Source organism: Pempheris klunzingeri, chromosome 5 (genome assembly GCF_042242105.1).
Source record: "Pempheris klunzingeri isolate RE-2024b chromosome 5, fPemKlu1.hap1, whole genome shotgun sequence".
NCBI classification, from domain to species: Eukaryota; Metazoa; Chordata; class Actinopteri; order Acropomatiformes; family Pempheridae; genus Pempheris; species Pempheris klunzingeri.
In genome coordinates, this window is record NC_092016.1 from 6,864,224 (window position 1) to 6,889,583 (window position 25,360).

At 41.6% G+C, this 25,360-nt stretch overlaps 1 protein-coding gene across 1 annotated transcript in view; it reads left to right on the forward strand.

The window, feature by feature from the left end:
- LOC139201197 (calcium-dependent secretion activator 2-like) overlaps nt 1–25,360 on the forward strand; it is a 40,056-nt gene that overhangs the window by 1,245 nt on the left and 13,451 nt on the right. The window lies entirely within an intron of this gene.

A 25,360-nucleotide genomic window follows, 5' to 3' on the forward strand; every position in this document is an offset into this window, starting at 1 on the left:
TAATCTATCAACGATTGAGAATCACTGCAGTTTACTTGAAGGCATATCTGTTCATGTGTTAATTGCATTGAGCGTGAAGTCGTTTATCTGTTTTGAAAATGTCTTTGCTTTGCTCTGCGTTGAATTGCAGGAAGTATTGAAGTGCAGTCCTTGGCTGCACCGCAGTTAAGGGCCATTCAGCTGATTTGTTGAATGGCTCTCCCCGCGTTTGTCCACGTTAGGTTCAGATGAATGCGTCTCTGCTGTGCAGGAGGGCAGCCTGGACATGCGAGCTCTCACTCGTAAAACGAGCGTGGAAGCCAGAAGAAGACCCAGCGTGATCTCCTGTGCTGCTGGGAAGATTGTTAATGAGCATCTTGTTGTGTTTCATTTCAATATGCAGATAAGGCCTTTCCATTCACTTCACAAGTGTGTGTGAGAGTGATTAATCTGCTCTGGCAGAAGGCAGACGTGGCAGTTTATTTGTGCATATTCAGAAGATTTTACCAATATCACATCAACTGGACAGAAACTTGAGAATCAAGCAGAGAAATCGGCCTCTTCTTGGATTTTTATTTTCGCTCCAACTAAAGCTGGAAGCCCTGTTTCTCCCTGCATTGATTCATAAATAAATAGTGTGAATTCGTTAGTAGACTGGAGTGTGTGGCATCGATTTGTTGTGTCATAGAGGAAGTGGAGTTTCCCATGTTGCTGTACTCTTGGTAGGAGGTGTCAGCCGGCGTGTCTTTGTGTGGTGGGTTGCCAGTTTTACTCCCCAGACTCTTGCCCAGCAGACTGCTCTGGATCACTGCAGGATGAAGAAATCAATAATTCAGGTTAACAGTTCATTGGCACGAGTGGATTTAACTGTGGGGGAATAAGTCATTAGAGGGAAAACTGACGTAATGCAAAGTGTGACTGGAAGCAGATCTGAGAACAGCCAGTCGGGACGATGGATGCTCCAGTTTAGTTTGTAGAACTGGTGTTATTAATGACCTTATTTCCTAAATCACACATCTGCCCAGTGCGCAGTCACACTGCATCCTGGAAAAGATTTATCGATAGATTCAACCCAAAACACATTTTTGTGCAAAAATGTGTGTGGCACATTGAAACTGATCCAAAATACAAAGGGTCCTGCTTCCAAACTGTTAAACTGATCCGATTAAATTATGACATGAATGGCAGTTTAAGTCACATAATGATCTTTGGCTGAGCACAGACATCTGCTTGCAGAGAGCCTACAAACCCAACAACGGCCATATTTAATTTTTGCATGTCATAAAGTAACTCACTGAATTAATGTGAATCAGCAACAGCTTGTACGGTAAAAATGACGGCCCATTTAACTATGCCTCGACTGGCAAAAAAAAGAAAAGGCGCTGAAATTGAATCGGAAATCGGAAAGATATCAATTTGGACTTTTGAAAATTGTTGCAGACGTTTAGTTTGACCTTTTTCTGATATTTTTGAGCCTCCTGCTTAGATTGCCCGTCTGTGAATGAAGTGTAAAAGCTTTGAGCGGTCGAAAAGACTAGAAAGGCACTCTAAAGCTACAGACCACTTACCACAAATTAGTCGATTATGAAAGTAATTGTTGCAGCCCTAGTTAAGATACCTGTGCCGTACCTGTTGAAGAACGGGGCGATAGCTTATTTAACGCTGATGATCTCTGTTGACCAAGTTAACGGTTCCAAGCAAATTTTAAGTGACAATCAGCAGAACTTTTTGTAATGTAAAGCACAACTGTATTGGTGAACATTATTTGATTGTTTTGTAAGTAATCTTACATGCATATGATACACTGTGATATATAGCAGTATTGGAGCAGATATTTATGATATAATTTCTGCCCGTCAGATCATGAGCTGTTATAATCAGAGCCACAATGCAGTCCAACTGTTTTCTCATGTGACAGGAGTCCATTGGCTGCAGCTCTTCACCTAACGGCTCACATGTGTTTCTTCTTCTTCTTCATCTTCTGCTGCCCACACCTGTTTTAGTTTGTTCCTCTATTGGTTTTGTCTCTTAGCCTCCAGTTGCTACTGCTGGTTATAATAAACAAGTAAAAAGTCGTCATCCTGATGGTTCACACAGCTTGCCGTACATTCTTGTTCTTGGGAACACACGTCCATATTTTAGAGGAGTTCATGTGGCCTGACGGCATCACATCTACCAGATATCAGATTAAAGGATCTGTTAACTAGCTGACAGCTAGCTCAACTAGCATAATTTGTGTGGATGAAAAGTGAAAAGTGTCAAGTGGTTTGAGTACCTTGTGATGCTGCAGATAATAGTTATTAACATAATTTACATTCTTCACAACAATCACTAAACCAGATGATTTTTGGTTTGTTGGTCAGAAATGTATTAACTTGAATTACAGCACCACCACAGGACTATTATTTTGGCTCCAAGTTCAGCCTCAAACCAAACTGAGTGAAAGTCTGTCTCGTGCTTGTGAGGAGGTGAAGTGACAGAAGACTAAAAATAAAGCCGCACAGAAACGTCTCAAATCCGGTTAGCTTCCTGTTGGACGCTGTGGTTCTGGAGGAGGAGTTAATGATGCAAGCAGGTGCTTAGTGTCAGCCCACTCACAAACTCAGCCTTCAGTGGGTTCACTGTGGGCCTCCATGATGCTCCCACCTCAGGCTTTCACCTCCCAGAAAACGCATTAATGATGGTGCTGGTTGTCTTTTTATAATTGTATGTAGACAGAAATGAGCAAAAAACACATCTGCCACGTCTTTTGAGTTTTTATTTTTGTCATATTCATTAAGTGTAATCAATTCAACTCAAAGTTAGGAATCACATTCCCTCTTTGGGTGAAATCACTTATTTTACTTTGAAATGGCATCTGCTAATGAGGAGCAATCTGACAAATCAGTCTAACCTCAAGTACCCACTGCGGCCTTGGACTCATTACCGTCATCACTGCAATATATTAATACAAGTAAAATATATGCTGCATTTTGCAAAAGCCAAGTTAGACTAAAGCCTAATTAGTATATTTGGGATTTTGCCTAAAGCAAAATGTTTGAAGAATAATAATTATTTATTTTAGGCTGAATATATATTAACAGGCTGCACGCATACTTGACAGTTTCCTTTGTTTTTGAGGCAATAAACAGGTTTGGTCATTTCATCCTATGTTTGTACATGTTTTTACACCTTTTTATGACTCATCAAGTCAACAGTGGCTGGTTTTAGAACGTAAGGCATGTCGCCCGTTCAGCAGCTAATCAGCTCGTCGGTCAGCAGATCAGGTCAGCAAACGGTCAGCTGTCAATCTGTCTGAAGACCAGACCGCTCGTGTTTGTACGAAATGAGCCTTAAGAAGAGGCTCTCTGTCTCTAGTTCACGGCATGAATTTTCATAAATTTTGTGTATGTTCTGTTGAAGCGCAGAACATATATTTGGCAGAACATATATTTGGCAGCTCCAAAATCTCATCACTTGTGTTTTTTTTTCTTTTCTTTTGTTTTCACCATTTTATTAATGCAACTGTAGCAAGAAGCTCACTACCACTATCTTCATTCATATTGTATGACGCTACAAATTATACCCAGCTACAAAAAAGCCTGAAAAGCCAACAGTTAGAATGGAAGCACAGAGAGTCTGATACTGTCTCATGTAGACGCCTTGGTATAAAGTGAGTAAAAGGCAGCACCACTGCTGGAAATCATACCAGAGTTTTGATTATAAAAACATAATTCTAGGAAATCAACAAGACATGCACAGCTCTGGTGTTTCTGAGATTTTGAAGGATGGCTTTCCAAACTGGAGACGCCACTGCGGTTGTGTTAGCTTTCCCCTTCGGCCAAATATTAATTTTATATCATGTTGTTGATTTAAACCTCATCAGACTGAATGGAAACCTGAAGGCTTTGGGGGAAGTTTTGTAGAGAAACTGGTGCAGAGAAACCAGCCATGCAACATCTAGTCTTTCCTTGTTTACATAGTTTGAGCTTCCTGATAGCTTGTTGTTCTTGTCAGCTTGTTGTCTTAAAAGATCTTGTATCTTGTCTGTTTTTTTTATTTATTTTTTTGCAAAGCAGCCACTTTGAAGTGAAGCTCTTCAACTTCAGAGTTTTTTTTTCTTATTTTTTATAAATGCCAGGTTGCTGAGGTTGAGGTTGCTGAAAGTCTCCAGTGTTGTAAGAGATCAGAAATTAATGAGCGGTGTACAAGTACATAATACTCCGTGTTCTGTCTCGGAGGGCTTTTGGATCTAGATTTTGTGAAATCGAACAAATGTGTGGTATTGATGAAATCTTTCAGGAGCAGATAAAACATGGCGTGAATCAGAGGAAGGAAACAGCCCAGGTTTCACCCAAGGCCATCAAGATGAAACAAAGGATGTTTATTTCCCAAAGAGCACAAAGACTCAGGTTCATTCTTAATTCTAATAAATAATTTACATTTCAAGTTGAGAAAGCAGCTGATGAGTCTTTCCCTCCAGACCTACAAATCTGACCTAACTTCGACTGAACCATGTTCCAGGGGGAGAAGTCAATAGCAATCTTGTTTGTCTTTACTTTTGTTCCTTTTTTATTGCAAACTGCACAAAGGGATCCAAGCCAGCTCCTTTTATTAAGGCACAAGAGACGAATGAGACCATGAAATGCTACATGCTGGAAAGTTGAACATCCAAAGAGCAGAGCCACAGCAGTGTTCTGCCCTCTGCATGGAGGTGAGTTTTCACAGTCTGAAAGTGTTGATTGAAGATCTTTACCTTGAGTCTTGAGGCAGGCTCTTGTGTGTGGCTGCAGGATGGCAGAGCTGCAGCAGCACAGCTGGACGCCAACCTGAAGCTATCCAGTGGAAAGCAACTTAGCTCAGTTACTTCAGAGCGCTTTCTCTGCAGTTCTGCAGAGCTTCCTGCTCAGCTTCTGTTGGTTCTGTCTACAGAGGTGGAAGAGGAGCTGCTGCTGCCTTGGAAGCCTTCTGAAGCTTTTTTTTTTTCACATAGTTTTTGAGTGAAGGGGTGAAACATTTATGCAGTTACAGCTAGTGACCTTGTGGACTTGCATTGCTAAGCAGCATCTCTGAATATTCTGCAGTCTGTGCCGCAGCCTTGAGCCTTTTCTGATTTTAAATGTAAAGAGGTGGTCAGAGTTAAGTTGCCAGTATTAGAAATCAGATATTGATGCATTCTTTTATGTATTCATTTACACACCCACCAGCTGTGTTTTCTTGCCTCTCTAACACTGGAAGCTTGCAGTCTTCCCCCAGTGTTCCTTTTTCTTTTTTGTCCTGTTTCCAAGCGTGCCTGACAAATGGAGCAGGGAAACCATAACTGCAGAAACCCCCCTCCTCAAAGAGACCCACGCATCCTTCCCTGCACACATCTAATCCCCTGGCAGCCTTTTATTACACAAACGAGATAAATAACATCTTCACATCACCTCCTGCTTCTCTGCTATATGGAGCTACTTCTGCTGATGTGGAGGCTTGCTTTTTCTTTTCGGTGGGTGGTGGGCGCATGTTTTGGCCGCAGATTTGCTGGAGGCGACTTCCGTCCTCCTTTGTCATCTCTCCTTCCCCTGTCAAATTCCCTGAGACGGAACTCTTCTCAGAGGGTTATGTAACCTCTCCTCCTCCTTCTCCTCCTCCTCCTCCTCATCTTGGAGAAGTGAAAGGATGTCTCAGCAGGGCTCTCACAGAGCAGGGAGCTCCGTGACGAGCATCAGACAGAGAGTCAGCTGGGGCCAAAGACGGCCCTCAAACTATCCGCAGTCAGCAGTACAGTTCAGTTCAGAACAGTACAGTGAGTTTAACCCTGTACGTGGTTGTTTTTCATTTCTAGCTTTTTCCGGTTAGCATTCTAACAGGCCTACAGTCTGGAGACGTGTTTAAAAATATACAGTCAATTTGTTGGAGATTACATATGCAGTAAGTCTAAAGTGTCACCTTTTTTTTTTTTTTTTTTTTTGCTCCTTGCTGTGCAACAGTCATCACAGTAATTTTCCATCAGCGCTGGATGAAGTGGCTAAAATACAAGTCATGAAATCGATTTGGTTTTCAAATGCCGATGCATATCACAGAAAATGTATTCAAATATCACACAGTAGTTTAGTGCTTAACATTTGGTTGATTTGATTCATTGATTAAGAGAACATGAATCAATAGACAGTGGTTCTTTGAGTTGAATGCTAATGTCGGCATGCTAACATGCTCACAATGACGTATAATGAATACTAACATGCTGATGTATAGCGGGTATAATTTTCACCATATTAGTCTAGCATGTTAGCAACCCTGTGCCAACCTTTGCTAATGAGCACCACAGCTAAGGTTGATGGAAATGCCATCAGTTTTGCAGGCATGTGGTCAAGAAGTATCCTGAGGGGGACATGAATGTCAGTGTTTCACTGGAAAACCATCCAATAGTTATTGTAATATTTCAGTCTGGACCAGTTTCTTCAACGAGTGGATTTGCTGGTTTTCTCAGTTTTTTTTTATATCCTCGCAAATTGAATATGTTTTTGAGTTTTGTATTGTTCATCAGACAAAGTTTTGAGTTATATTTTGCAGTGAATCATGAATTTGGACAGTTTCTAAAACTGTTATATTGCACATCATGATTCCACTGAAGGGTGATAAACATGAGCAGTGAGTCAGCTCTCAGGCCAATGTTTTCATTTTCTACAGCATATTGCTGTTATTTCCTTTTGACACTAAAGATTATTTGCCTTATTGGACAGCCGCAGTGAAGAGTGGGGGTGTATGACATGTAACAAAGGTCGTCTAAGCATTCAACTTCAAACGCGATCCAGCAATATATATCTAATGTGATATTTAAACCACAAGAATTCTGCTTTTCTTGGGTGCTGGCTGAGGTTCAGCACAGTTCATTGTTGAGAAGCACTTAGAACCTCAAAGAGAAATGTTTCCTCATGAAAGAGGTTGAGCCATTTAGTGAATGTACATGAGTACAGTCACTTTCAGTATGATAATACAGTAAAAACCACTGCCCACAGCGCTGAATCATCTGCTGTCAACACACACTGAACTGTGTCAGGCAGAGTGTGTTGGTGCCCTCCGACTACTTACAGCGTTTGAGTCTCTGTATTAAAAGTAGAAAAAAGATCTCATGAGTCCCAACCAGGAAACACCTGGTAGGAAAGATGGAGAGAACGCCAGGGTGTTTTCTTTCCTCCTGCTCCTTTCCTTTTTCCTTCTTTTTTTAAAGGAGGTGCAGAGAGGAAAGGACAGTCATGGTCAAGTCTGAAATTCAGTTATTTTATTCTTTTAATCGGAAAATGTTTTAGTAGAAAGTACAAATATAATTAATTATTGCGTGAAATGCTTAATTATTGATAGTTTCTCCAAATGTTTTGTCCAACCAACAGTCCAAAACACAAACATGTGTTTACATTAATGGCAGTGAAGGAATGGTAATGTCTTTATTCAATGGTCCACCTCTTCGATGGATTGGATGGACTTGTCATGGATTGCCATGACATTTTGTACTGGCATTCTTGTTCCCCAGAGGATGACTCCAAATAACTGGTGTTTCTCTGAATTTCCCCGTTGTGTCACCATGAGGTTGACATTTGTGGTTTTGGAAAATGAAATGTCTCAACTGTTGAATGGATTGTCAGGAAACAATGTGGTTCAGACATTCATGTTCCCCTCAGGATGACTTTTCTTAATGTCCATTGCTTTGGTTTATGACCAAATACCTGCAGAACTAAAGACCTTCCCATCAGCCTCAGCTGTGCTTTGAGTTTAGTGCTAATTGGTGCACATTATGAGGCAAACAAGCTAAACCAGCGCTTCTGAATTATTTTCTGTTACGCCCCCCCCCCAGTGGAAGAACTATGAATGGACATTTTCCTGCTTGATACACAGACCTGCGGTCTCCTACGGGCACTCGAAACACTCTCATCATGTCCACATAAAATAAAAGAAGTCTCTCCCTCTTCCAGCCCATACAGACTTTAGTCTGTGGAGGATGTGCAGGGATTGATTGACCTTCAATGTTGTGTTTACATGTTGTATATTCTTCAATGATTGTGTTACCACAAAGTAGATCTGAAACAACATGTGTTAGTATTCCAGCACAGAAACACAGCTGACACTGCACAGAGAGTGTGAGGTGTGGATGTTCATCTGAGCCATGCAGCTCAGTGTTGCTCTGGGGCTTCCAGAAGGTTCATTTGGAATTTACAGTTAAGTGCGGAATGTGACATCACACTGTATCTGACGGAATGCTGTGTGTCGACAGAACTGTGACCTCACTTATGACCTCATTTATGACATGTCCAGTGTGGGGACAGAAGTTTGTAGATAGGACCCATGGTGAGCTTCCAGCGTCAGATCTCCTCCCACAGAGGAGAAAGCTGGACGGCTCAAAGGTTCTGAGCTTAGCCGGTCTGAGTTTCTGCTCCGGGCTGATCAGATCAGCTGCTCCTGCAGGGAGGCCCAGTGTGCTGCTGGATCCTCAGCACTGGTTTCTGGGCACTCCAGCACCAGCAGTTGAACTCTAGTCAGGCAGAGCCCAGACTCAGACTGCTTCCTACCAGCTGGAGGAAAGTTGCTTGAGCAGAGGCCAAGTCTCTTTCTGCTCTGTGGGCCGAGGTCTGGGGTGGTGGTGGGGGTTAGGTGGGGTTAGGTTAGGTTAGGGTTAGGTTAGGGGGGTTGGGTTAGGGGGGGTTGGGTTAGGTTGGGGGGGTGGGGTTAGGTTAGGTTAGGTTAGGGCAGTGCTTCTCAATTATTTTCTGTTATGCCACCCCCCCCCCGACCCCCCATTCTCCGCCGTGACTATAAATAGTATCATTTGTCTATAAAATTGTTCACCTCTGCATAACATTGTATCCTTATTAACATTAAAGAAAACAAAAAGAAAAAAGAAAGAAATATAGATCAACTTACAACAAAGAATATCTTTATTAACATTGTTTTTTAGTCTGTAACAGAAAAGATTTAAAGTGCATCAATTTGCCTGAAATTAAAAAAAAATTAAATCCTTATTTAAACTATGAACATTTTTGACCGACTAATTTAACCATTTGATACTGAAAAATAAAATAAAATTAAATCAATAAATAATAATAAATTCAAATCAATTGATCAGCAACATTAACTCAGGAGCACAATATTTAAAACATTTTAACCTACAAAACAAAAATGAATAAAACCATTTGTGCTGATTTCTTTTTTATCAAAATGAGGAAGTCAGGATTAATGGCCACAATGAGCACGTTTAGCAGTGCACAGCTTTTCGAAGCGGGGTTTGAAGCATGATACTGCAACTCTCAGCTCCTGCTCAATGTTTAGCTGTAGCATTCACAACGCGGGATGATTGTTGACAATATTTGGCACGTTTTCGCTGAAAAAACTCAAGCGGCTTATCAGCGTGATTGGGGTGTAATGTCTTTAAGTGACGCCTTAATTTATTTGGCTTCATCTGTCCGCTGCCAACAGTAAACACACCGGTCTTTCCTTGTCTCCCACCGTAGTCGCAGTGAAGCCAAGCGTTACATATGCTTCGTCATATTTCTTCGTCTTAGCTTTCGGGAAGCTTGTACTCCCTGCGCACACTCTGACAATGGGAGCGCCACTGCCACCTACTGTAGGGGATGTGCAATTACACTTTATTCTAGTACAGCAAAAAAAAATATTCCCCGGGGTCACACGCGTCCCACCTGGCATCGCACCGCGCCCCCCCAGGGGGGCCCGCCCCACTATTTGAGAAGGACTGAGCTAAACGTAAATGATGAACATAACTGGTCCCATTGCTTTGTCAATTACTCAAATGATTAATCAGCTATCTTGAATCTAGCAATATTGGTTATTTGATGCTGTTTGGATGAACTGTGACCAATACCTGTGTTTACATGTTTTTCTCACGGTCAGGATAGTCTACCAAGTTGTACACCCACAGGAGAAAGTCCAGCAAGCACAGCAGAACCTAACTCAAAGCATCCTGACTGGAAATCCTCTTGCTGTTTTCTCTCTCTCTCTCTTCACCTACACAAACCTCTCAGCTGAATAAAATGAATTACAACACATCAGTGGGAGCGTACTGCACACTAGACTGATGACACATAATGGTGTTTGAGGATATGAGGAGGAGTACTTCCAAATATTGGCTTTGTAAGGTTGGATTCATTGTCCTCATTTTAGATCATTTAGTCTAATTTTACAGCTTATGCTGATGAAAGTTTTTTGCATGATTGTTTGTGTTCAGACAACATTTAAGTCTGAGAATGTGGGCAGGGGGCTGTGTGAGGCAGGAGGTGATCAATGATGCCCTGGACACACACAAATTATTTTTTCTTTTTATAAAGTTGACTCTATCCTAGCTATGCTGTTGCAAGATTCAAGCTGATTCTGATTTTAAAGCAGTAGATGGTGTGTTGAGCCATAAGACCAGCATTGTTGTGTTTCATTACAGCACAGTGACCGCTCAGGTGTGCAGTACTACTTAAAACACTGAACACTGTGAGAGCTTCATATTGATTTTTTTAAATGAATAAAAGATGTTTGCAGAAACAAAATTGCCAAATGTTAAACTCACTGTTGTACACATGCATTGATTGTTGCAGAGCTTCTTTCAATTGCACCTTTGATTAACTACTTAATGTAATTGTGCACGTGAGGAGAATTTTGAGGTGCGTTCACTTTCACAGCCTCCTGCAAATAAAATGGTCGGATTATTAAAGCGATGACGGATTACGAATAAGTTTCACTTTTCAGTGCAAGTTACAAAGCAAACACTGTGCACGGTTTGGCTGTTACATGGTGGAAAGTTACAGCGTGGAAACCCCCTTGTGCAGGCAAATGATGAGGCGGTAAGTATGGTATAAAATTGGATCTCTGTCAGCCCAACAGTAGCAGGTGGTCAACTCTAATGTAATCTTTTCATAGCTTTTAAGTGTTGGCAGTGACAAAACAGAATATTTTCTCTTTGGATTCAGCCACAATAAGCCATGTGAAGTCAGTCTTTATAGTTAAAGATGCTTTGGATTCAATCGCCACACACGACCCTAAAATCTTCTCACAGGCTTAATATGTTCTGCAATTGCTCTGGTCAGTATTTATTAACTGTGTCGGACCCAAGACATCACATCTTTTCTTAGTGTTCTTATTTTTATGCATTGAGGGAGTAAAAGATCACTGGTGTCAGCGCTCAGAATCAGTAGATACTCTGAGTATCTATATTGGGATAGAAACAGTTGGATTGGTGCATCCCAAATACGAGGAATTAAAGTTCCAAGACTGTTTCTGTTGCAAACGTAGAGCAGCTCCACAATGTGCATCTAGCACGTGTAGAAAATAATGTTTGTAAGTATTTAATGTTACATCACTTGACCGACATGAGCACCTGTGTTACTCGTGTTCTTGTGATCACTGCGATTTCACCATGAACCTGAAACCAAGACCATGCTCATCATTTTCCTTGACGTTTGCGGGGTTGTTCACCGGGAATGCTGAGGCTTACTGCGCTGTTCTGAGGCGCCTGAGGGAACTGTGGTGTGCTGTGATTGGGAGCATTGTCAGGTTGGAGCATCCACTTGCCAGCACTCCACAGTTTAGGCTGTTTGTGCTCAATGTTCTCCCTCAGATGCCTCAGAATGTCGACAATCTGACCCCGGGGGAGAAATTAAAATGTACAACCCAGCGCATGTCAAAGAAAAACAACGAGCATGCTCCTCACCTAATGCGCCTTCCTCAGTCTTTGAAACCGCTCAAAACACCTCACTGAATCATTGCTGTAGGCTTTCTGAAGCATTGCAACAGTCTCCGTTGCAGATTCCCCAACTTTAACACAAAATTTGATGATCGCTCTCTGCTCAAGTTTCAGTTCCACTGCAAAGGCAAACGAACCAGTGGTCACAAGGCCGTGTGTAACTCAGGTGCTGATGTTGATCAAGCTTGATTTCACTTGGAATACTTGCTCACACCTGCTACCTGCACATACTGTGCTGTGCTCAGTGTTAGTTTGCAACAGTCTTTGAACTTCTTGATTGCACCTAGTACAATGGTGGAATTTTTTGGTCTGTAAAATGTACAAACACTTCCAACAAGACAACAAAACCTAAAGATATGTAGATTACCATCACAGCCAAAAGCAGCAAATCCTCACAATTTAAAGAGTGTCTCGACATTTGCCTGAAAAGTGACAAATGATCAACCGATCACTTAAAATAGTTGTAGATTTGTGTAAAAATTGACACATTGACTAATCAACTAATCGACTGATTGTTTCCCCTCTAATGGTAGCTCTCTGCACCACATCTGTCTACACCATTCATGTCTAATTATGGAATAGAAAACATGGCTCAAACTTGTGCCCATTTTCATAATCATTGAGGTTCCTAAAACAAAAAAGGCATACACACGACTTGTTGTAGAGTGTGGATGCATGTGTCTGTCTTTGTTTTGGTCTTGAGGACACATTTAATTTATTTATTGCTGCCCTGAGGCATGTGTATGATGTGACAGATTCAGTGGTGAATGAAGACTTAATCTATATACAGCAAATTATTCTGTATCTACACATTTATTCATCATTACAGACTCCATAGACGCCATATATTCTACCTTTTATGACGTGTTTTTTTTTTTTTTGTTTGACACTGTGGGAAATGTGCAACGGTGGTGTTATACAAGAACATGTTCTATTAAGAGGTGTTTTGTTCTCCGTATTCACATACATGAGGGGGCATGTTATATTGTATTATTATAATAATAATGATAATGCAGTCCTCTTTTTTTTTTTTTTGCTCCTTGCTGTGCAACAGTCATCACAGTAATTTTCCATCAGCGCTGGATGAAGTGGCTAAAATACAAGTCATGAAATCGATTTGGTTTTCAAATGCCGATGCATATCACAGAAAATGTATTCAAATATCACACAGTAGTTTAGTGCTTAACATTTGGTTGATTTGATTCATTGATTAAGAGAACATGAATCAATAGACAGTGGTTCTTTGAGTTGAATGCTAATGTCGGCATGCTAACATGCTCACAATGACGTATACTGAATACTAACATGCTGATGTATAGCGGGTATAATTTTCACCATGGTCACCATATTAGTCTAGCATGTTAGCAACCCTGTGCCAACCTTTGCTAATGAGCACCGCAGCTAAGGTTGATGGAAATGCCATCAGTTTTGCAGGCATGTGGTCAAGAAGTATCCTGAGGGGGACATGAATGTCAGTGTTTCACTGGAAAACCATCCAATAGTTATTGTAATATTTCAGTCTGGACCAGTTTCTTCAACGAGTGGATTTGCCGGTTTTCTCAGTTTTTTTTTATATCCTCGCAAATTGAATATGTTTTTGAATTTTGTATTGTTCATCAGACAAAATAAGACACAAAGTTTTGAGTTATATTTTGCAGTGAATCATGAATTTGGACAGTTTCTAAAACTGTTATATTGCACATCATGATTCCACTGAAGGGTGATAAACATGAGCAGTGAGTCAGCTCTCAGGCCAATGTTTTCATTGACCTTCAATGTTGTGTTTACATGTTGTATATTCTTCAATGATTGTGTTACCACAAAGTAGATCTGAAACAACATGTGTTAGTATTCCAGCACAGAAACACAGCTGACACTGCACAGAGAGTGTGAGGTGTGGATGTTCATCTGAGCCATGCAGCTCAGTGTTGCTCTGGGGCTTCCAGAAGGTTCATTTGGAATTTACAGTAAAGTGCGGAATGTGACATCATACTGTATCTGACGGAATGCTGTGTGTCGACAGAACTGTGACCTCACTTATGACCTCATTTATGACATGTCCAGTGTGGGGACAGAAGTTTGTAGATAGGACCCACGGTGAGCTTCCAGCGTCAGATCTCCTCCCACAGAGGAGAAAGCTGGACGGCTCTAAGGTTCTGAGCTTAGCCGGTCTGAGTTTCTGCTCCGGGCTGATCAGATCAGCTGCTCCTGCAGGGAGGCCCAGTGTGCTGCTGGATCCTCAGCACTGATTTCTGGGCACTCCAGCACCAGCAGTTGAACTCTAGTCAGGCAGAGCCCAGACTCAGACTGCTTCCTACCAGCTGGAGGAAAGTTGCTTGAGCAGAGGCCAAGTCTCTTTCTGCTCTGTGGGCCGAGGTCTGGGGTGGTGGTGGGGGTTAGGTGGGGTTAGGTTAGGTTAGGGTTAGGGTTAGGTTAGGGGGGGTTGGGTTAGGGGGGGTGGGGGTGGGGTTGGGTTAGGTTAGGTTAGGGCAGTGCTTCTCAATTATTTTCTGTTATGCCACCCCTGTTGAAGCAGTACAGCACCACTAATTATGGCCTCAGTGCTAAAACATCTAATTCAACACCTCTGTGACGATGTCAAGCAAAGCCTAACATTACAGGCATCACAAAAGTAGATTTAATGGAAAAACAGTTGCATGAGATTACATTAGGTTCTACAGGTGTAGCTAAAAGTGCCCACTAAGTGTCACATGGGGTTAAGGCCACGCTGCCTCCAACACTCAGACAGCCGCTGTCATCTGCAGTCCTCTGGGACTGAAGGTATTTATGAGTCGTCATAAATAAATACTTATTGACAGATTTGAGCGGCTTGCATCATGTCCCTGTGTGGCAGCCGGATCAGCCTGCCGTTTTGCTCTGTGCTTCTGGTGACTAATGAAGTCCCCTGAGGCGTCTCCACCGCTGCTCCGCACGCCGATCGTTTGTCGAGACGACGGCCTGCTCTGTCGTCCCCGTGCAAAGGCTCTGGAGAGTTTTTGTCTCCGCTGCAGCGGCTCCATGTACTTGTGCAGTAAAGCGCAAATTTAGAAAGAGAAATGGCAGCAGTTTGTTGAATAACAGCTCGTAGGCTCTTGGGACGTATGTGCAGGTGTCACATTTCTCAAAGTGTCTTGTGTCTGTCATTTAGATTTCTGCTTGTTTTCTTTGTTTTAATGTTTCCTTTGAGAAGACTTTGGTATTCTGATTCTGAGTAATTGAGCTGTTGAGTTTAAAAAAAAAAAAAAGAAGAAAAAAGCAGTCCTTTGCTGTATGTCATGTCTTATTTTTTTGTCATCCCTCCTACACCTAACCCTCTGTTTTGGCAGAGTTTTAAAAGGTTTAAAAACCCAGAGGCTGCTTCGCTCAGGAACAACATTGAATCCTCTTTCGCATCTAAACTTGGTAAAGGACTTCAATGGGTGTAATCCAGTCTTTTAAAGGGAAAAAAAAAGATATTCATAGGTGTCTCAAGTATATCCTCTCTTTCAGCTGAACATAGCTTGGCTGTCTGTCAGTCTGCTGCAGAGTCATGATTCGTTCAGTCTTCATTCAGAGGGGGTTTCATGGAGGAAATGTGTCATTCAGTTCAATAACTAGTTGGCTCCAAGCCTGAAGTCTGTCTCAAACACAGACTGATGTGATGTACCGTCAATAATCTGATTCAAGGGAAGTTAATAGGCCAAAAGTTCAAGGCCCAAATGAAACATTATTTTCTATTTCACACAACAAGAATACAGTAACAAGCCTTCGGTTGCCTTGGATGGATGAAATGTAGTCAGAATTTCTATTCTTTGGTTCTCTCATGGTTTGTTTGGTTTGTTCAGACAGAACGGCAAGCAAATTTAAGGCAGTTGCATCTAAAGTCAATGAATGGACGGGAATTCACACACACACACACACACACACACACACAGATTTACTTTAATAATTCCCTGTTGGGGACTAGCTAGCTCATAGCTAACATCTGTACAGCTGGCACGCTGTTTGATGTGAATTAACGGTGTACAACACAGTTCAGGAAGTCCAGCAGTGAGTTAAAATGTGACCATGGACTTTAGACCTCAGTAGTTTCCACTGATATGAATTTAAGTTCCTGACATATTTTGTTGTAACAGAAATGGAGTTTAAAGATTGATAAATTATAACCCATTCCTTGTTTGTGGAGCAGTTTCTACTCTGACAGAGGAGGTTGAATACAAGTTGATGGTGGTATGCGGCTAATCCTTCCACCATTTTGGACTCAGTACTATGAAGATGGCTTTCTGTTGTTAAGTGGCGTTATGCCAAAGTTAACCAAAAGTGAACTTGACCTGAAGAATTTGTGCAGTTCATGCTGATAGTTGCTGTGAAAATGAACAAATTTTGTCCCAAATTTTAAATTGAATTAAAAGCGATTCAAATGTTCAGGGCTTACTACTAATAACTGCCACCACTACTTACCTCTAATTTAAAATAAATAAATAAACTGCAGTACAAACTGGCAGCGTGCAGTTTTAAAAACCTGGGTGTTTTTATTTGCAGGTAGGGTGTAAATGAAAGGTCATATCCTGTTGCATTGAGGGTAATCTTGGATCCAATGTTTTTGGGGTTTGACCCACACTAGGGACTAAAAGTTTGCCCCATTCTTTTTAAAACCTGTCTCTCAAATGGCCAGTGACTTTATCAAAGTGAAATACTAAATCTCTGGCTTACTCATTTTTGCCCCTTTTTTTCATCCGAAGTTACAGTATTTCTTTTCATATTTTTAATGTGCAAATGTAAAATTCAGATAACACGCAGTACAATAGAGACATGCTGATTCCTGCTCTCTACTAGTTCTCTTTCAAAGTGTCATTATGCTTTCCAGAGCAGTGGAGCGCGAGTAGTAACTCACATTTGGGCTGTTGTGCATCAGCCCAGTGTGACTCTCTTTATTTTTTGCCTTTTACAGGAAGCTTCTCGCATCATGTTGAGTCTAAAACTGGAACTCCGGCAGGGTTGCGGCCATTCTTGACTTTTCACTTTCATGTTCAGTTATCAGCAGCTATCGGTCCCCAAATGAGCAAAAAAACAGAACCATAGATTTTTGCTTTTGTAGGTGTAATATTCACAAAAAATTAATTGTCGTCACTCATTTGAATGCTGATTTGCTGTATTATAACCATCACCCCACACAGTCCTGCATGTTTCTATTGTTCCTTTGTACTTTCATGAACTATTAATTGAGTGGAGGTACTGTAAAGAACAAAGACTGCAAATCTATGTCTGTGAAATTGAAAGTGATGCCTTTTGTATCAGCAATCAGTTTGCTTTTCATAGCTGAATCCTTCAGACCAAAGATACTTCTGATTGAATTTCTCCCTCTGAGCTGCGCAATCATCGTGTTTCAGACCTTTTTAATTACCCCTCTACTTGTCAGTCATCAGATTATCTCACATTACTCCCCTGATCTGGAGGTTTAGCCTTCAGTCTCACTCTGAATGTTGTTGTTATCCATCCATTAGCTACACCCGCTAATCCTGCAGGGTCGCGGGGGGGCTCAAGCCAATTTGTGGCTTTGATTAAAATGTCTCAACACCTGTTGGATGGATTGCTATGAAATTTGGTAAAGGAATTCATGTCCCCCTTGGGATGAATTTTAATAACTATGCCTAACATCTGATCAACATTTCAGTTTGCAGAAAGCCTTGGTTTTTGATACTAAAACTCATGGCATTCCCATTCGCCTCAGCCGTACATCATGTTTAGTGCTAATTAGCTTCCTAATACATTGAACTCGGATGATGAAAATGGTAAACATTTTAGCTAAACATCAGCAGGTTAGCATTGTTACTGTGAGCTTATTAGCACGCTGACTTTAGCATTTCATTTGATTAACTTGCAGAGCTGCTAGCATGGCTGTAGACTCGTAGACTTGTTTAAGGGGTCACAATGCTTGTTTTGTAGCTGATTTCCCATGAATCATGTACACACTCTCTACACTCCTGCTTCTCACTTTCTAGATACTGGAAGGTTCATTGAGTTTCCTTCATTCCATGTAGTCTTTGGTTTTTCATTTCATTTCTATGAAAACCATCCTGCAGAGACTTGAAACTTGCCGTAGAGAAATAATCCATCACAGTTAATGTTTAGTCACTTTTACTTCTTGCATCAGTGTTGTCTGGTAATGCAATTAAGAGCAGAGGCTGTTTTGAAAGCTCCGCTTGTTACTGTGTTCAAGGATGCTCTGGCAGCTGAACAGAAACATTTGTAAAGCCAGAAAACACCAAATTCACATTATCCTTCACACTTTGCTGCCATTAAGCCTCCCCTCAAGGACCAATATTGCTAAACACTCACTTTTTAAATATTTTTGTTTTCTGTTGATGCTGCGTACTGCAGGCTCTGTGAGACCAGCAAGTTCTTCTGCTCACTAGATTTAATAGTTTTAGATTACATTTTTTATCACCTGCAGTAGTCCACTGAGGTTTGCATTTTTGATATCTTATAAAGACAAAAAAAAAGCCTTGTAAATTGTGTAAAATGAAAAAGAATCGTATTGGTACATTTTTACCATTGTCGTTTATTTATCTGTAGCTGTTGAAGACACTTTTTTGCTCTGAACCATGTTAGTTTCAGTCCCTGATCAGGGTCTCTGCAGCAAACAGCCTGTGTTTTAACTCTCTTTGATCCCTCCACCCAGCAAATATAATGATCACCCGCGGAAACGAGGATTACTTTATATGCTTTCCATGCATAGCCTCACATTTAACTCACTCCATACTAATGAAGAAAGCAGGAGAGATGTCCTTGAATATGACTGTTTTCAGGATGTCATCTAACTCTATCTTTTTATGGAGGGGTAATTTACTTTTGCATGTTTTATGAAGCACACAAATTAAAGTCAAATTTTTTCTCCCATGTTTGCGTAACTCACAAAGCCAAGCTAGCCGATTCCCACAGCTTCAACTCTTTGTGCTCTCTGTCCAAAGCTCAGAAATATGTTTGGTTTTGATTTCTGTATCGGCACGATGGTACCAGTACTCACTGTGACCACAAGACTGTGGGTCATCCATTCATCAGAAGATGGGCGGTTCGATTCCCTCTAAGTCAGCGTGTCGAAGGGTCCAACTTAGACTCCTCCTGTATGAGTGATGTGTGAGTGAGGATGTGATGTAAAAAGCGCTTCGAGTAGTCAAAATGACTAAAAAGGCGCTTCACCTTAAAGTGTGTTTAGTGATAGTGGGTGCAGCTGCTTCTAGTCTTTATGCTAAGCTAGGCTAATCGTGTCCTGACTCCAGGGATGGACTTTCGTTCTGAAATGGCAAGCTCCATCTTTTCGGAACTGAATGTCACCGTTGGCCGTTGATATGACGACAGAAAGGGAGAAGAGAAGAAGCGAGAATTAGAAACCAGAGCTGAGGTTGACTTTGGCTGTTGAGGGAAACTGTCTCCCAGGTTTGTCATGGCTGATTCTTCCCCACAGCGCCTCTGCTCTGTGCTGATAAAGACACACACACACACACACACACACACTCACACAGCATGTACAGGCTGTCACTTTACATACAATATATAACTTGAAGTAGCAGCAGCCCACATTGACCTCGTTAACATCAAACACTTGGATGCGCTCAGATATTTCCCCTTTGTTTGGTGTCCTTGTGGTGTTTGTTGTGACATGTTTGTTGTACGTTGTTTTTGCTGTTTGTAGAGCAGAGCAGCAGGGAAATTTTTATTTTCGGAGAAAAATTGTTGTCCTCGTTAGGACGCAGAGCATCTGCCTGTTCTAGAGTGTGAGGGTGAGAGTACATCAGGGAGGTAAAGCTCACGTGAATCCAGGGTTTTTTTTTTAATAAGACGGAGTAACAGCACAGTAAATGTTTGGGCTAGTTGGGCTGCTGCATATTAGGGATGCGTCATGATTTTAGACATCAGATTGTAAAAAGAAAGTCTCTAAAAATAGTTAGTGCAGCTATCTTCTTGTATTTTACTGTTGACAGCAGTGGCTTGGTGTTTAGATGAAGCCAGGTCTCTGTGAACAATGCAAATGTTCTTTGAATACTGACAAAGATTTGCCTGAAATGCACACCCCTGATTAGCGTGGAACAGTGTCATTTGACGCCCGTCGCACATACAAACAGAAGAAGCTGTCAAAGTATAAACGTGCGGTCATTTCTGGAAGTGAATCCGATAAAGCTGCTGCTTTTTCTGGACAGTTGACTTCTGTCAACACACCATCACTGTATGTTTCCCTCAGACACTCTTTCCCCTTCTTACCAAACTATGATGGACCATGACTGTCACCATCTCCTTATACACCCACTGATGATAAGCTCTCCTTAATGCCACCCTGTTTTCATGGTGCCTTGGGTCAGCTTTACAACTGTGTGACGCTCTTTCAGTAATAAGCATTCAATGTATTCCTATTCAATAATTGCCTCTTTTATATAGTAATGTTCATGGCATTAGCAGAGTCTTTCATTTCCACATGATTCAAACCAATGAACTCAGAACAATGAACACAATGTGCGAATACGCCCTTTGGAAAATGATGTTACACCATGAACAGTTGAAACTCGGTCCTTGTCGTGAATTTTGGACTTTTGTTTGGCTTTCTGCTCTCTTTTGTGCAGTTTTGGACAAAAAGGTGACTGCACAGCCAATTCCAAACAGTTTTGTGTTAAACCATTGATGTTGATATTCTGCCAAGATGAGCACATGTTTGAACAGTTGGAGTGGCTTGATTCTCTAGATGACCTGTTGTATCTCAGAAATGTTTTAGCAGATGAAACTTTATTGACCCCCTGTAGAGAAATCCACCACAAAAGAATTTGCATGTAAGTAGAAACACTTCCTTGTGCTTTATCTGACACGTCTATCTTTTGCGTGTGAGCACATCTTTCCTTATCTGCGATCTTTATGACAGCAGCTGCAGTCTGTCGTAGTGTCGCTCATATGACAGATAAATTCAACATATTGCTGCTGTCGGCAGAAAAACCTGGAAAAAAACCCCCCATCTCATCTCCATAAGAATCTTTTCTCAGCAGTGCAGTCGTCAGAGCCACTCCCTCTCTCTGATCACCCCTCAGTATCTGCTAATCCCTGATTATTTTTGTCTGACATTTTATTTTCTTCTTTGATGGCAGCAGTCTGCTTTCTTTCCCCATCCCTCCTGTATTTTATTCAATGCCGGTGCGCTTTTAAGTTTGAGTTAAGTCAGAAATCAGGCTTTGAGCAATAGTTTCCAGTCTGCAGTGAAAGAACATGTTGTAGTGCTCTTCAAGCCTGGATAGTACTGATAATACTGAGATAAAATCACTTACAGTAGATGGATTAAGAATATTTTGTGCTGTGGATTGTGAACTATAGTTTTATTCTGCACATTTTAGTGAAAATGGTAATCTTAAAAACACGTGAGAAAAGTTAGATGAAATAAAGTTGTAGACGAATTGATATTGTGATAATTATCATACCATTATCTCACACTGAGACCTGTTGAGATATAAGTAAATTACTGTTCAACCGTGTTGAGGTTCTTTGCCAGTGGGTGACAGCTGATAGAAGGACAAACCACACGGCCTGTTATTTTTAATAAGCTCCTCCTTTTTAGTCTCATTACTGCTGGCTTAACACATACAGCTGTGAAACTACAGGCAACTGTATGTATAAGAAATCAAGCTAAACAGTTTTATTATAAACTTACGCCGCCTAAAGTTCAATCACACCTGTTTGCATCAATTCAAGTCTTTCTAATGACCTGCAGTCTAGGATTTGCTTTGCATTCAGACTGAACACCCTGTTAGGATAGTTCTTCTACCATGAAACTCCGCATTGTAGTTAATGTAGATCAGTCATGGTGTGGACAGACTGACTTCAGGCCTAAAACATACCATACTTGCTCGAATATCAGATGACCGTGATTATAAAACGACACCCCTTTATCCAAAATACTTTTTCAGGCTAGTTGTGATAGTTGCAGAGGAAACTTTAGAGGGTCATCACAGAGGGTTCTTGTCATGCTTGAAGCCTTTTTTATAAAAGTGAAACATGAAACACTTCTGTTAGAGCAGAACATAAATCCCCCATTAGTGTAGCTTGGCTATCAATCTCATACTCATTCTCTTCTGACAGGCTCTTGAAGCGGTCAACAATTATTCTTTGGCTCTTAACATTTTTTCAAACTTCAGTCCTCTTGATCTCCTCTCCATAACGTTCTGTTCCTGCTGTCACCGCTTTACAGATGATTCAGTCTTCAGTCCATTTCTGCAGTGAAGACATCGACTCGTTTTTTTTATATCCTCAGGTGTTTGTTTCCTCTGTGGCAGAAAAGCACCTCACCTCACGAGAACCATCAGAAACTCCTGTCGGGTTTAACTGGACTAATTCCACACTTTTAGGGCTGACTGACTCTAAAAGTCACTCTACATACAGACTTGAAGAAAATGACTGTTCTTCTCTAAGTATGCAGAGTAAAAGGATGACGTACTGCTGAGAAAGGCTCAACAGTATTTTAATTATCGGTGTTGTCACTTCTGCAGTAACTTCTGGTTTCACTTCAGCCACCAACAATCCATAATGAGGCACGCTCTGTCTGAGCTGTAGCTGTAAATGCTTTGCAAATGCTGAAGACCTGTCCTTTTATATAAGACAACCTTACTTATTCAAACATAATCTCCAGGAAAAAAATACTCTCATATTCACACCAATACGTTAATTTAATTTGGATTTAGGACTGCACATAGGCATCATTGATGAGCCTCTCTTCTGCTGCTGATACTGAGGATATTAAAGCAGCTTAAATGAATGCAGTAACTGTAGAGTCACTTTTATGAAACCACCCCCCTGTGAGGGTTCTGGGGTATATTCTGACTTGTCTTGGTAGAATAGTTTTAAAATGTCATGACTTCTCCGCTGCCTCTCTTCAGGCTCTGACAGGTGACACCGGAACGTATTTTGCTCGTGATGAAGTGGTTTGAATCGGATTGTGTTCCACGGCTGCAGCTCTCTGTGTGCTTTAATCTAATAAAAGACTTCAACCTCTCCTGCGCAGCGATGATCAATTGATTCAAATGGCCTCAGCGGACGAGCAGAGGCAGCGCTCCGCTTCTATTTTTATCCCCCCACTGCTGAAGTCACAGCCGTCAGCTCCCTTCTCCACAGTCCAGTCTTTTCAATCTCATCCTCCCCTCTCTGTGGTTCAGATTTCCCTTCTCCTCCTCCACCACCCTCTCTCTCAGCTTTTCCTTAGCACGTCTTCTCTTTTGTCCACGCTATCCTCCCATTCTGCCTTCCTTTCCCTCTACTTCCTCCGCTCTCACTGCCTGCTGCGTCTCAGTGGAGAGCTTTTCTGCCTCATTGGCTCGATCCACCAGCAGTCATTAGAAAGAGGAGGCTTCAGTTGGATTACGGTTGCTTCCTTATTTTCCTAAGCCACAATGTTTGTTTTCACCACTGAAACTTGTACATTTTCATGCCAAACAGCTTGTTGGTACTCTTACCAGGACTGGCTGACAGTTAACTGCAACTGTTCAATGAACCTTTAACTGCCAGATCTACCAAAATGCCATAATCAGTAAGAATAAGATTGCAGTCTCCCACTTCTCTCTGTAAGAAACTCTAAATCTGCAGCGTCATCCACTGGAGTTTCTGAGAGTCTTTCAGATTAAAGTGTTTATCTCTGTCCCCCGGACGTTTCTGTTTCTCTGAGGCAGAACAACCAAAGAACAAGCTCTTAACCAGCTGTATTGATGATGATGATGATGATTTTGTTACACTACATAAATGCCTCTTGAATTTGGTACAAATTGTATTTGGTTTCCAGCCACTGGGGTTTGGGAGCAGGCTACAGAGCATTTGCTAAAAGGGCTGTGAGGAAATGATATGATTCAGCCAAAACAAAACAACACAAAAAAGAAAATCAAGTAAGGCTGCCCCCTAATTGTTGACCAAATGTTAGTCCACGGGTGCTCGATTCCAGTGGTGGAGGGCTGGAGCCACTTTGTTCCTCCCTGCTAGTTAATGAGCCGCACATGTCCACTATCTACCTGACACCAGGTGCAGTGTATTATCTATTCGGGAGGATCGTGTGAAACGACTCAAGTAGGAAAATCTTTGGCTGGGGGCAGCCCTAAAGCTAAGTAATAGTAATAACTCTTTAGGCCTTTTATGCAATAATTGCATTATCAGTGAGTTTTTTTTTAAACTATACTGTACTAGTAAGTATTCATTTGCTTTTATAGTCAAAGGTTGTGATTGACTGAGTAGGGAGTTCCATCAGTCCTGAATAGTGACGTATTCGCTGTTTACTTTGCTGCATTGTTTCTGATTGAAAACAGTTTAATGTACCTGTTTGAATACAGACATTGAAGCTGGATCAGTCTAAACTGAAGCGCATCAGTGTTGATAGGCTAGCAGCTAGATCTTCTGTCACGTCAATGCAAATGGTGAGTCCAGAGTGCTGTAACACATTTCTCGTCATTAAACTGTCCAATGAGGCACCAAACAATATGAGGAAACGGCTGAAAAAGTAGCGAAGGAAGCAGCAATGCTTCCTTCCTCTGATACTGAAGTACAGATTCCTGGATTTGAACCAGAAAGCACAAGCTGAAAATCTGTAGAGGGTTTATAAACTTTTGGTGTTATCACCAGAGTGACTCCCATCTGAGCGGCAAACAGGCAATATTCAGTATCTGCTGTTGTTAATTAGGGAGAGGAAATGATAAAAACTCTGACAAGGTTAGAAACAGCAGTTAAGCAGTTCCACAAGCTTCTCAGAAAGATTCAGATTAAGTTTAGACAATTTTTTATGGACATTCTACATCCCTAGAGCCAGTCTGCGATGCCAGAGGTCTGCATGCCCATGACCGTGTCTTTGCCTGTCGCCAAACTTATGATGCACCCAACGCCACATTGACATTTCCTGAATGTTTGCTGCATGGACCCAGAGGGCGGCGTCTCCATGTTTCTTCAGGCTCAGCCTGTGGTTCCAGACCAGCCACCAGACAATCACCAGTGAGCTCCCTTCTCAGATCTTGCTCCAGAAAGGCACCTCGGTTTCCCAAACACACAGCTCTCTGGGTTCTGATTCATAGAGGGTATTTGAATTGATGCAAGTCCAGCCCCTCCCCTGGAACCACTTTACCTTGAGATTTCCCAACAGGGGCCGTTTCCTCTGACAGGGTTACAGGGTCACACAAAGCCCCCCACCATGATAAGGTGGCAAAAGGCAAAGTCCTTGATTTACCAGTCGATCTACATTCCAACCTGCACTGAAAGCATGAGATCGTTGATACAAGCAGCCGAAATGACTTTTCTCCGCAGGGAGTCTGGGTTCAGCCTTAAAGATGGGGTGAGGCGCTAGAACATCTGGAGGGAGCTCGGAGTAAAACCACTGCTCTTTTGCATTGAAATGAGCCACTTGAGATGGTTTGGGCATCTGGATGCGTCCTGAGTGCCTCCCCTTGGAGGTGTTCCAGTCATATCCCTCAGGGAGGAGACTCTGGGGTAGACCCAGAATTTACTGGAGGGATTATCTATATCTCATCTGGTTTGGGATTGCCTTGGGATCCGACAGGAGGAATTGGAAAGTATTGCTGAGGAAAAGGGTGACTAGAGTGTTCTGCTTAGCCTTGTGACCCTACCCTGTGTAAATGGAAGAAGATAGATGGATAGAAGTTTTTTATTATAAAAGCCATGAAAACACCATAATGAACACAGACC